Raw genomic sequence first — 12,641 nt, forward strand, 5'->3', positions numbered from 1 at the left:
TTCTGTATATTCTTGCCACCTTTTCTTGATCTCTTCTTCTTCTGTTAGGTCCTTGCCATCTTTGTTTTTGATCATACCCATTTTTGCCTGGAATTTACCTCCAATGTTTCTAATTTTCTGGAAGAGGTCTCTTGTCCTTCCTATTCTATTGTCTTCTTCCACTTCCGCGCATTGCTTGTTTAAAAATAATTCCTTATCTCTTCTGGCTAACCTCTGGAATTTTGCATTTAATTGGGCATATCTCCCCCTATCACTGTTGCCTTTTGCTTTCCTTCTTTCTTGGGCTACTTCTAGTGTCTCAGCAGACAGCCATTTTGCCTTCTTGGTTTTCTCTTTCTTTGGGATGTATTTTGTTGCCGCCTCCTGAACAATGCTGCCAACTTCTGTCCAGAGTTCTTCCGGGACCCTATCTACTAAGTCCAGTCCCTTAAATCTATTCTTCACCTCCACTGCATATTCCTTAGGAATATTAGTGAGCTCATATCTAGCTGATCTGTGGGTCTTCCCTAATCTCTTTAGTCTGATCCTAAATTGTGCAAGAAGAAGTTCGTGATCTGAACTACAGTCAGCTCCAGGCCTTGTTTTTACCGACTGTACAGATGTCCGCCACCTTTGGCTGCAAAGGATGTAATCAATCTGATTTCGGTGTTGTCCATCTGGTGAAGTCCATGTATAAAGCCGTCTCTTAGGTTGTTGGAAGAGAGTGTTTGTTATGCAGAGTGAATTGTCTTGGCAAAATTCTATCAGCCTGTGTCCTGCTTCGTTTTGTTCTCCCAGGCCATACTTACCTGTAATTCGAGGTGTCATTTGACTGCCCACCTTAGCATTCCAGTCTCCTGTGATGAAAATAACATCTCTTTTAGGCGTGTTGTCCAGTAGGTGCTGCAGATCCTCATAGAACTGCTCTACTTCAGCTTCTTCAGCATTTGTGGTTGGGGCGTATATTTGGATCATTGTGATGTTAGATGGCTTGCCCTGAATTCGAATTGAGATCATTCTATCATTTTTTGGGTTGTATCCAAGCACTGCTTTAGCCACTTTACTATTAATTATGAAGGCTACTCCATTTCTTCTGTGGTCCTCTTGTCCGCAGTAGTAGATCTGGTGGTCATTTGATGTGAAGTGGCCCATTCCAGTCCATTTCAGTTCACTGACGCCCAGAATGTCTATCTTTAATCTTGACATCTCACCAATAACCACATCCAATTTGCCCTGGCTCATAGATCTTACATTCCAGGTTCCGATGGTGTGTTGATCCTTAGAACATCGGATTCGCCGTTCACCACCAGCACCGTCGGCCGCTAGCCGTCCTTTCGGCTTTGAGCTAGCTGCGTCATCACGTCTGGGGCTAGTTGAGCTCATCCTCTGTTCCTCCCCAGTAGCATTTTGACCATCTTCCGACCTGGGGGTCTCATCTTCCGATGGTATACCGACATATCTCTGGTTGTACTGATCCATTTAGTTTTCACGGCAAGAATACTGAGGTGGGTTGCCATTACCTTCCCCAGGGATCGCATTTAGTCTGACCTCTCTGTCATGACCTTCCCGTCTTGGGTGGCCCTTCACGGTTTAGCTCATGGCATCATTGAGGTGCTCAAGCTCCAGCACCACGACAAGGTAACGATCCTTTGCTGAAGGGATCTCCTTAGTTTGTACATTATTTGGAAAGAATATGCAAGGACAGAGATCACCCTGGTTTTTTTCCTTAACAGCATCACATCATTGCACAAAACTGATCTCTTCATGCCTTCCCAGCCTTCTTCAGCTGGGAGAAAAATACAGATAATCCTTGCTTAACTATGGTAATTGAGACCGTCAAGTCCATCACTAAGTGATGCAGTCATAAAGTGCGTCATGTGACTGTGCTGACTTATGACTGCAGTTGTGGCAGTCCCAGTCGCTATTGTTAGGTGAATCCTGCATGGTCGCAGTGTCCCACAGTCATGTGATTGTCATTTGTGACCTCTTGCTGGCTTCCCCATTGACTTTGTTTGTTGGAACCTGCAGTGAAGGTCCCAAATGTCATAACTGCGAGCCGGTTGCCAAGTGCCCAAATTGTGATCACATGACCAATGAATGGGATACTGTGATGGCCGCAACCAAGAAGAACAGTCATAAGTCCCCCTCATTCAGCACCATTGTAATATCAAATGGTCACTGAACAAGTGCTTGTTCAGCGAGGACTATCTGTATTTTAATTTAACCTCTCTGATGGCCGTATCTTGTTGGTCTTTCTGATTTTAGTTAGCAGACTTCACGTGACTTTACGACTGCATCACTTAGTGATGGACTTGACGGTCTCAATTACCATAGTTAAGCAAGGATTATCTGTACTTTTCTCCCAGCTGAAGAAGGCTGGGAAGGCATGAAGAGATCAGTTTTGTGCAATGATGTGATGCTGTTAAGGAAAAAAACTAGGGTGATCTCTGTCCTTGCATATTTTTTCCAAATAATGTACAAACTAAGGAGATCCCTTGGGTCCTGCAAAAACTGAAATAATTTTGGGACTACGTTTCAGAACACTAGGTATAGCATCTAACCAATTCTTCGAAGACTGTTTGTGACCTCTGAGCCCCTTTTCTGAAGCCCCTCCACAAAGTAAGCATGTTTATTACTAAGTAAAGTGCTATCTGGCAATGTTCCTTGTTAAAACAGATTTCCAAAGGAATGATTTAGATTTAGATTTAGATTTAAATCTAATTTTTTTCTCTTTCCCAGGTTTTGGAAGGAAGATTCTACAAAAAGTAGCTGTTTTCAGCTTCAAGAGTTGCTCCCTGGTTTAGTTCTGCTCCTTCAGAAGGTATTGCTTTCTGAATTCCAGTGAAAAACAGCATTACTTACTAGCTATATTTGCATGAGACACTGAACTCCAAACTAAGATAACCACATTTTAGTGTAGCTTGGAGGGAGATCCTAGCCCAGGATGCCAGTTTACCTCCAGGGTTCCCCCCCCAACCCCATTCTACTTGACCAATGGCCAGCATTTCATCCAGCTCTTCCAGTTTACTCAGAATAGAAAATCTTGTGGTTTATGCCTTCACATCTATACATTGGAGGGTAGGGAGGAAAATCTATGTTCTTCCCTTTTTTATCTTTCTTTTCCATAACAGTAGCTGAAGGATGGGCACTTGTAACAGGATTGAGTAGTCCTGTGCTCTGGAAAGTGAGAGAAAAGTCCCTCTTGTTTGGACAGCAGCTCCAGCTGGACCTGCCAACTGTGGAAGAGAGGACCTTCCTCCGAAAGTTAAGAATGCCTTCCATTGGCCAATGAGAACAGGAATAACTAGCATTACTGAGTATGTCTCTTGACCTGGGGAAGTCATGGTGACCCAGGCCCGGAGGGGAGGAAGCTCTGCTGGATCATTGAATTTGATATGGTTCACTCAGTTATCTCAACTGCAAAGACACTGAGGAACATCTCCGTCTTTCCAGAAAAGCTTCTCACAAGCATGGGTGTCATCAATGTTCTTCACAAATGGGTGCTTTGGCAGTCATAGGCACTCTAATAAAACTTTGGACAGCACTTCAGCAGTTCCTACTTCCTGTGCAATAAGTGTCAAGGGGATGCCCCCCAAACCCCAGCAATAATCCTTTCTCTGACACTCAGCATTCTGTTGAGGACAAGAACTCAGCTTGCATAGATATAACATGTATTCTGGATAAAGCAACCTTAGTTACAACAAGCAACAGGTTTTTTTATGTATATAGATACTAGCCTGGAGGCACCCAGTCTACAAAATAGTGAACTCTGGCCCAGGATCTTCATTTCCCATCTTGTGAGATTCAGCCATCATAATAGAGTCACATGTTCTAGCACAGGCATAGGAAATTATGATTCTAGGCCTTCACAAATGCTATAAGGCAGCTGCCCTCACTTTCACCACAGTAAATTGATACAATATCTTCCTTCAGTAGAACATGTCTGTAGTTCAAATGCCTTCTATCAAGAAGTGTAGCGCTTTCACAGCTTGGAATGAAATCTCAGTTTTCCAGATCTTGAGGCAAGGGGAGAAATTCCACTGTAGTTTATGTCATCTTTATAATGATGTCATCATGCAAATGATGTAAATTGCACAAATGATGGAATTTGCATTGCTGTGACAATATACCATTTGATTTACCAGATTTTGGGGAATAATAGATATTCCTTGACTTACTTAGTCCATTAGTGAGATTTCCCTGTAATTAGCTCTACCTATGGCCTGCCCATTTATATATTCCTTTGATATTAGCAGTGAGTCTGGTCTCTTGCTTATTTACTGATAGTACAGCAGAGTATATAAACCAATAAATGCATATTGATCAGACTGTATACTAACACCATCTATTCATTTTAAAGAAGAGTCCAATCTCTTCTGGAAAATACATTCTTGCCAAAGACACGCTAAAAGAAAGGGCCGCATGTTATGCCTTGAATGGCTATAAACAGTGTGGATAAGAAAATGATTACTGAGCATAATACCAACCTCTTTAACAGGTTCTATTATATTGCTAAGAGGGAGGGGGACATAAAGATATCTCCAGATTCAAGAACATTTGCTGGCCCTAGAGCTTGTAACACCACACACATACACACACACACATACACATACATAGAGACAATATTTGTAAAAACTGATGTTGAATGTAAAATCTCTATTCCAAGAGGAAAATTTAGAGCACAAAATTATCATTTCTGTGGGAGGTGGATGATGCTCATAGCAAAGCTGTAATAACCAAATTTCTTTCACCATGGAAATATAGATCTGCAATATTGCTTCAAATGGCATTAGGAAAATGTAAAATTTTGCTGCACAATCACCCATCAGGTGAGAGTTTCTGACATTGGAGTAGTTTCCAGCTTTGGTACAGTTTCAAAGACCTTTTGACCCCTAGACTTCCTGTAATCTCAGTGAACAGTTCAAATGGGTGAATATTTACTTTTCAAAACCTTTCTCTAAAATTGTTTTAGAGCAGTTGTTTTTCATAGCTTTAAACTTTCACAATCAATTATAGTATCTAACATGTATTATCCAGACATCAAGAGAGGCTAGATAGGATAAAGCGTACTGAAGAAAAATCAACATAGTTTTTCCCAAATTAAATCCAATCTTACTTATCTTTTGAAGTTCTTTGAAATCTTTGAAAGTGTTGATGGGTAGGGTATGGGGTGATTTGGCAGATAATATACTTGGACTTCCCAAAAGGCCTTGGAGAAAAATCATTGATCAGTGACTCCTGGACAAATTGAGCAGTCATGGGATAAAAACAGATTCCAGATCACTAAAGAATAGAGAGCGATAAATTATCCACTCTCACAATGGAAAGGAATTAAACCATGGAGTTTGCCTAAGAATTTCTACCAAAATCAGTGCTTTCAAAATTGTTCAAAATTTGCTGCTAGGGAGGAGCAGTATGGTGGTCAGATTTGCTGGCATTGTATTATTTTAGAGTGATTGTCATGCCCTGTCTATGTAGAGTAAAGCACTGACGCTGATTCATGCGAGAGCAGGTTCAGTTTTATTCTTTACATAGCAACAGTTCCGAAAAAAGCTGAGAGTGACAGGAGCGCGCCGGTGCGGGGTTTAAATACCCCGCGCCGGTCAGCGCCCCCTCACTCAGGCTTACGTCATCCCCCCTTTGTCCTGCATGCTGTCTTGCCAGTAGGTGAGGGGTTGCAAGGCCCCGCTGGTGCTCCGGGATCGCCCATCATCGGTTTCCTTATTCAGCCGGTGATTGCTGTCAGCTGGGCGATCTCCGTTGCGCTGGTGCTAACAGCTTGGGTGTGCCTCGCGATCCGCTTAGCCTTTGTCTCTTCTTCTTTCTTCTTTGTGAGCTGATGGCTGCTTATCTTGAGCCCCTTCCCCTGCTTCCTCGTTATTGTCATGTGTGCCATTGCGCTGATGTCTTCAGCTCAACGGCACTCATGACAGTGATTGAAAACAAAAAGAGCGGGTAAAGGGACAAACAAACAAAGGGATCCGCAAGGATCCATAGATTCAATATTGTTTGCTTTCCACATTTTAGATCAGATTCTCCAAGTGTAGTCCCTGGACCCTAGTGATCCAGGGAGGTCCACCTGGTGGTCTGCCACAACCTCCACATGTTCAGGCAGCAGGGCTTGCTCAGTCCCTCCTCCCCACAAGCGCTGACAGCTGATTTGCAAGGAGATAATTGGGTGAGACTTCATTGAAGGTCACAGGGGACAATACAAGTAGCAACATGGATACAGTACTAAAATTCAGAAGATTGACAGTAGTGAACAGGTCTCATGTGCAACTATTGATTGAGGGTCCACATGTCCTTGGGCTAACTGGAACAATGATATCACCCAAGTAACTGAAAAAAAAGCACAAATAGGACAGATGATAATGACTATACAAAATGGAATTTCATTGGGCTGAAGATCCACTTGGCCTTAGCCCTTTAGCATTTAGAGGTCTCCTTTGAAGAACATTTATGTCAGTATGTGCTAGGAGTAGGTAATATGGCATGACATGGTTATATAAAATAACTCAAATGGGAACTATTTGGAATCAATTGTTTTTTAATATAAGATTTGTATTAAAGTGCTCTAAAAATGGAGAATGGAAAGGCATACACCAATGCAACTACAGCCATGACTTTATTTGGCAAAACGTGTGAGTACCTACATTCTTAAAGACAAAAAGTTTATGTGTTTGCCAATTTTTTCCAAAAGTTTATTTAGTGATTCACAACTGCAGAAAGTTTAAGAGACAATACTTAAATGTTGCAACCAGAACAGCTATCTGAATATTATCCTTATTTGTCAGGTGATTGAAAAGACATCTACTCTAGAAGATTAAGACAGATTTTCAAAACACTTAATTAAAGGATTTCAGACAAGCTGGCATGCTGGAAGAGAAAGGAAAGCCCAGGCCTTTATTATGAGGATTAAGCCTCAAAATTATATATCTGATCTGTATTAGCAGAACTTACAACTCCAGGGAAATGTTTTCCTGACAAATAGCCCTCTCATTCAGAGGAGCTCAACATTAATTTTTTAACAGTGTTACCATTTAATAGGGTTCCCATTCTGATGATGTTTAAATAAATTCTGCATGGGAATTGCCTTCTCTACAACAGTAAGTTGGAAAATGGAGAAGATACATTTACAACACATGGCATTGTTAATGCTCCATGCATTAAATGGCCTTTAAATTAAACTAAGTTAAACAAACCCTTCTTTAATTTCCTAGAGTATCTTTTTTCATTAACAGACACATTAAGGTCCTGCTCATTTACATATAGCTTATGCAAGCACATGATTCCACAATGTCCTATTAATGAGACATAATGTGACTCAGAACGGTGAAGTGGTTCAAAAGGCTAGGTTATGTATAAAGAAAGCAGTCTCATTTATCTCCAAAGGCATTCCATAGCTTGAAGTCCTAAGCAAATTGGGTGAAAAAATTAATGTGTTAGTTTAGAAATTTAAGAGTAACGATCCATCCATAGATTCAGGCAGTGCCTTTTAGTTGCTAAAGATGAACCAAGGAGAGAATTCTACAAGTTGGTTTGCTTTACAAAGGAATGGAAGGTGACATTGCTCTCTCGTTTTGTACCAATTTTGCACAAATTCACAACCTACCAAATGATGATCCTGGCAAATTTCAGTTATATTGTTCAGGCCCCATCCTTCAAATTGGGACATTAAAATGTTACTTTTAATGTCAGTCCTGAGCCCTCAACATTTATATTAATGGCTTTGATGAGGAGATAGAAGGAATATTTAGCAAACATTCCGATGACACAAAATGAGCCAGATGCCTAATCTCATGTAAGACAGAATTAAAATCCAAAGTGATATCATCAGAGCACAGAAATGGGCTAAAAATCACAAAATGTACTTAACAAAGGCAATGTAAAATTCTTCATTCAGTCTAAAATTGGGGATAGCTACTTTGGCAGCTATACTTGTAAAAAAAGAAGCTTGAAAATGGTGGTTTATTGCAAACTGAACATGAGTCTGCAATGATTCGGCTACAAAGGGCAGCAAACACAATTTTAGGTTGCCTCAATACTATATAGTTTGAAACAATATAGTTTCAGATCACAGGAAATAATTGTTTCACTTTATTATATATTGGTCAGACCTCAGAGTGAATAGTGTGCCTAGTTCTGGACAGCATAGCTTAAAAGCAATTCAGGCAGACTGGAAAAGTTGTAGAGAAAGACAACACATTTTATCAGAGGACTAAAAATTGAGCCCTCTGAAGAGACATTAGAGCATCTGCGAATGTTTAGCCTTGAGAACAGAAGACAGATATAGCACTACCTTTTAAGAATCTGAGGCTTAAGACCTGTTCTTTATCGCCCTAAAGGATGGAACATAGTGTTCTAAGTGAGAGGAAGGTAGGTCCTGATAGCTGAATCTTAGGGGGAAAAACCCTTCTTGATGTAAGAGGAGCTTGATAGTGGAACCAATTGCCCAGAGAGGTGGTGATCTCCTGTTCAGTGAATGTATTCAAAAAGAAGGTAGACCACCATCAGTCAGAGATATTTTACTTTGGATTCCTGCTCTGAACAAAGGCATTGACTTGATGGCCTAAATGGCCCCTTTCAACTCCTATGATTTTTATGTCTTGAAACAATAAGGAACAATAGGAACACTACATGTATGGGTCCATGTAGGCATAGGCTGACCATATTTCCTTGAGACAAAAATGGGACATTGGGATGGCAAAACGGGACGGGGTTAAAAACGGGACATTGGGATGGCAAAACAGGGCAGGGCTGGGCGATGGGCTGGATCGGCAGGCAGGAACTTCTCCGGTTTTCTCGGGCTGTGAATCTTCGGAGTCCTTCGTTTGCGAGAGGCAAGGCTGGGCTGGAGAGCCTAGTGAACGGCTGTCCCTGACAAGCCGTTCCTCCTCTGGCTGTGCTTTTATGTTCTTTTCTTCCAGCCATTTCAAGGCAGGAGCCAATTGGCTCACCCTTTGATCACCACCTATCAGCTGATCCTGTTTTTTTCTTTTTAGGTTTCCCGCCAGGTTGAGCTCTGCGGCTTTTCCCCCACAGTTTCTGCTGAGCTCCCCCTCCTTCCACTCAAAGTCAGACTGCATTCTGACAGGTTCGCGGGAACTTTCAAATTTTTAAGAAAGGTTTTTAGGAAAATGGGACAAAATGGACATTTATATTAAAACGATGGGACGGTCTGGAAATGTTAAAAAAACGGGACTGTCCCATTCAAAACAGGATGTATGGTCAGCCTATGTAGGCACCAGGAGGTGAGCTCAGCTCAAGGGAGCCTTTACCTTATTTAGTGAATTGTCATTGATTGTTCATATATGCTTTATATGCTTTAGCTGGATGGGCTAAACTACTGATCTCAAAAAGTTTAGCCTCAGATGTTTGAAATTAGTCACAATTTATAGTAGAACACATTAATGGTGAAATGCAGGAATTCACTGTGCATATATTTTTCAAATTTTTATAATATGTAGAATCCAATCCAGCTTGGAAGTGTGTAACCGCTCTTGAAATTTAATAGTCCTAACAATTCTGTAATTATAAAAATAGTTACCATCAATTGCCATGGAAACCAATGCATAATTTAAGAGTGTCTGATCTAAATCCTGTTCCTTTCTGCAGAATTTAGTCACAATTCAGTTTGGCTCAGACATTATATTTTGCCAAACAGAGTTTCAGTGCATGTATGCTCATTTTAAAATAAAAACATCTTTGGTTTCCAACAGATCTTGTCAATCAACGGCTCCAAAATGTCTCATAAACTCTCTTTTCGAATAGGTGACTGTTTAGTGCAATACAAGGTTGGGCTCTTGTGTCAAGCTGATGTACCAAATAAATATGGTGAAATTGCCACACTGACCCCTTTTCCCCAGTTTGTTACCTTTATTCCCAGCAGGTCTTACCCTCCAGCGACTGGCCTCTTCCACGGATAGTGTCATCCTGGGAACAAGCCTGATCTTCTCAGTAGACAGAAACAGGCTCCAAATTTCCTTAGTGGTAGATGGTACTGCTGCCAATTCAGAAATGTACAACAATGCCTTGGTGATGTTGTGATACAAATAGGGGATTGGGCACTCATAACTTACTGAATACGGCATGGTCCACTTTTCATGAAAACCTTTTTAATGGAATTACAGGAACAAAATGTATTTGTTCCTATAATTCCATTTATGGATGAACGATATTATTTATGGTTTTATTGAATTTTAAACTGTTTTATTGTGAACTGCCCAGAGTCCCCCATGTGGGAGAGATGGGTGGTAATAAAAATATAATAAACAAACAAACAAACAAACAAACAGGACTATCTGTTCTCCACTTGCCAAAAGAAGGCTGAAGGGTTATTTTGTGGTACAAGAAACCATTCCTGCCAATTTAATTTTTTATTATTTTTATTATTTTTATTTATTTATTTATTTATTTATTTATTTATTTATTTATTTTATCCTGCCTTTATTATTTTTATAAATAACTCAAGGCGGCAAACATATCTAATACTCCTTCCTCCTCCTATTTTTCCCACAGCAACCACCCTGTGAGGTGAGTTGGGCTGAGAGAGACTGACCGGCCCAAGGTCACCCAGCCGGCTTTCGTGCCTAAGGCAGGACTAGAACTCTCCTACTATGCCTGATTGGCTCTTGGGCTGAGAGAGTGACTGGCCCAAGGTCACCCAGCCGGCTTTCATGCCTAAGGTGGGACTAGAACTCACAGCCTCCTGGTTTCTAGCCTGTTGCCTTAACCACTAGACCAAACTGGCTCTCCAGGTACAGCATGCCCACATCTCTATTGCCATAGAGAACCAGGAGAAACCATAATGATGTTATTCACATCATGATGTAATTGCACCAACTATGCAAACTATATGATCATGTCATTGCTCCAGCCACTCCCTCCTCTTGACATCCATGGGGCTTCCTCAAGGTGGCAAGGGGTGACAGATGTCATGACCAGGTAAGTAAGTGAGGCATTTGCATGATGATGTCATCATGTCTGTGGCATCCTTTCAGTTGAGCTGCACAGATTTTGGTGATTTTGCTAATCTTGGGTAACTATAGAATATTGGAAACCCTAAGAGGACTTTCCCACCCTGATTTATAAAGAGTTAATTAAGGCACAATCTTTTTGAATGATTGAAATGCTTTTTTTCCAGGTTTCATTTCACCTGGTCTAAGTTGTCATCTCTCGGATAAGCTGGCAACGGATTCATCCTCTTTCTCTTGATTGCTTATGTCTGCTCTCTCTTCCACCCCTTTCCCAGCCTTTCCACAATTTCTCACTGCCACTGAGCATTCCTTGGCATTGCATTTAATTCCAGCCCTCTGATTGGTTTGGCTCTGGTTCACCAGGCAATATAATTTCTAAGCTGCTTGGCTATGGCATTGATTATTCAGTCCCTGGAAGCCTCACAGTTCGACTTCTGCAATAGATTCTATCAGAGCTATTGAGAATTTGAAAGAAGAGAATATAATCTGAAACTTCAAATGATGTGGAAGGTATAGCTAGGTGACTAACCAGTGCATGACCCTGGGATCAGGTTATCCTAATTGAAAAATCAGAATTGGTTGCCAGTTCTTTACCAAGCATAATTTAAGGTGTTCATTTGAACTTTTAAGGCCCACAATTGTTCAGGGCTGGTTAAAGCTGTCCCTTCTTTCGGGAGCCCATTTTATGAACACGTGGGTGAAAGCTTTCTTCTATATTCCACTCCCTGCAGAGTCCTTTGCTTTTTCCTTTTTATTACGTTGTTATAAATCTTGATACATTGTATTGTTTCAATACAGTGATGTTTATACAATATTAATTGAAGGTTATTGAGATTCTATTATTTAGATAACTTATAGTGTTGAAAGTAGAGAAGAGAAAAAAAGTATTCTATCAATATTAATTACAATTTAGGATGTCAATATTACAAGCATAAAATTATTTAACTTTTTCATCCAAAGCTGAGTATAACATTGAAAAAGTCCTTTAGCAGCTGCACTTTACCCCTACTCTTTTCACTTTCAGGAAAAGAATCAGAATTTCTACTTTCACCAAGACCTTCAAGTCAGAGTAAGAATAATTTTAGCTATTTTTAATGGATTTTTATTTTTTTATTTATTATTTTACTCTTAGCTGCTCTGAATGCCCCCTAGGTAGAAAGGAAACTTCTGGTGGCTTCATGGACATATTGTCAGCCCTTCGATGTCGTCTGGACAAGAAGCACCAACCATGAATACTAACACTACCTTTATTGTAAGGTTACAGTAGCAGAGACGGGATGCGGTGGCGCTGCGGGTTAAACCGCTGAGCTGCCGATCGGAAGGTCGGCGGTTTGAAACCGCGCGGCGGGGTGAGCTCCCGTTGCTAGTCCCAGCTCCTGCTCACCTAGCAGTTTGAAAACATGCAAATGTGAGTAGATCAATAGGTACCGCTTCGACGGGAAGGTAACGGCGTTCCGTGTTGTCATGCTGGCCACATGACCCGGAAGTGTCTATGACAACGCCGGCTCTAAGGCTTAGAAACGGAGATGAGCACCGCCCCCTAGAGTCGGACACGACTGGACTTTACGTCAAGGGAAACCTTTACCTTTACCTTACAGTAGCAGAATCTTGCAAGTCTGAATGCACTACATCTAGTTTTACTTTCCAGAAAACTAGGGAAGGTCCCTTCTGAGATGCTTCCCATGG

The sequence above is a fragment of the Candoia aspera genome, chromosome 2 (assembly GCF_035149785.1).
Source record: "Candoia aspera isolate rCanAsp1 chromosome 2, rCanAsp1.hap2, whole genome shotgun sequence".
Lineage (NCBI taxonomy): Eukaryota > Metazoa > Chordata > Lepidosauria > Squamata > Boidae > Candoia > Candoia aspera.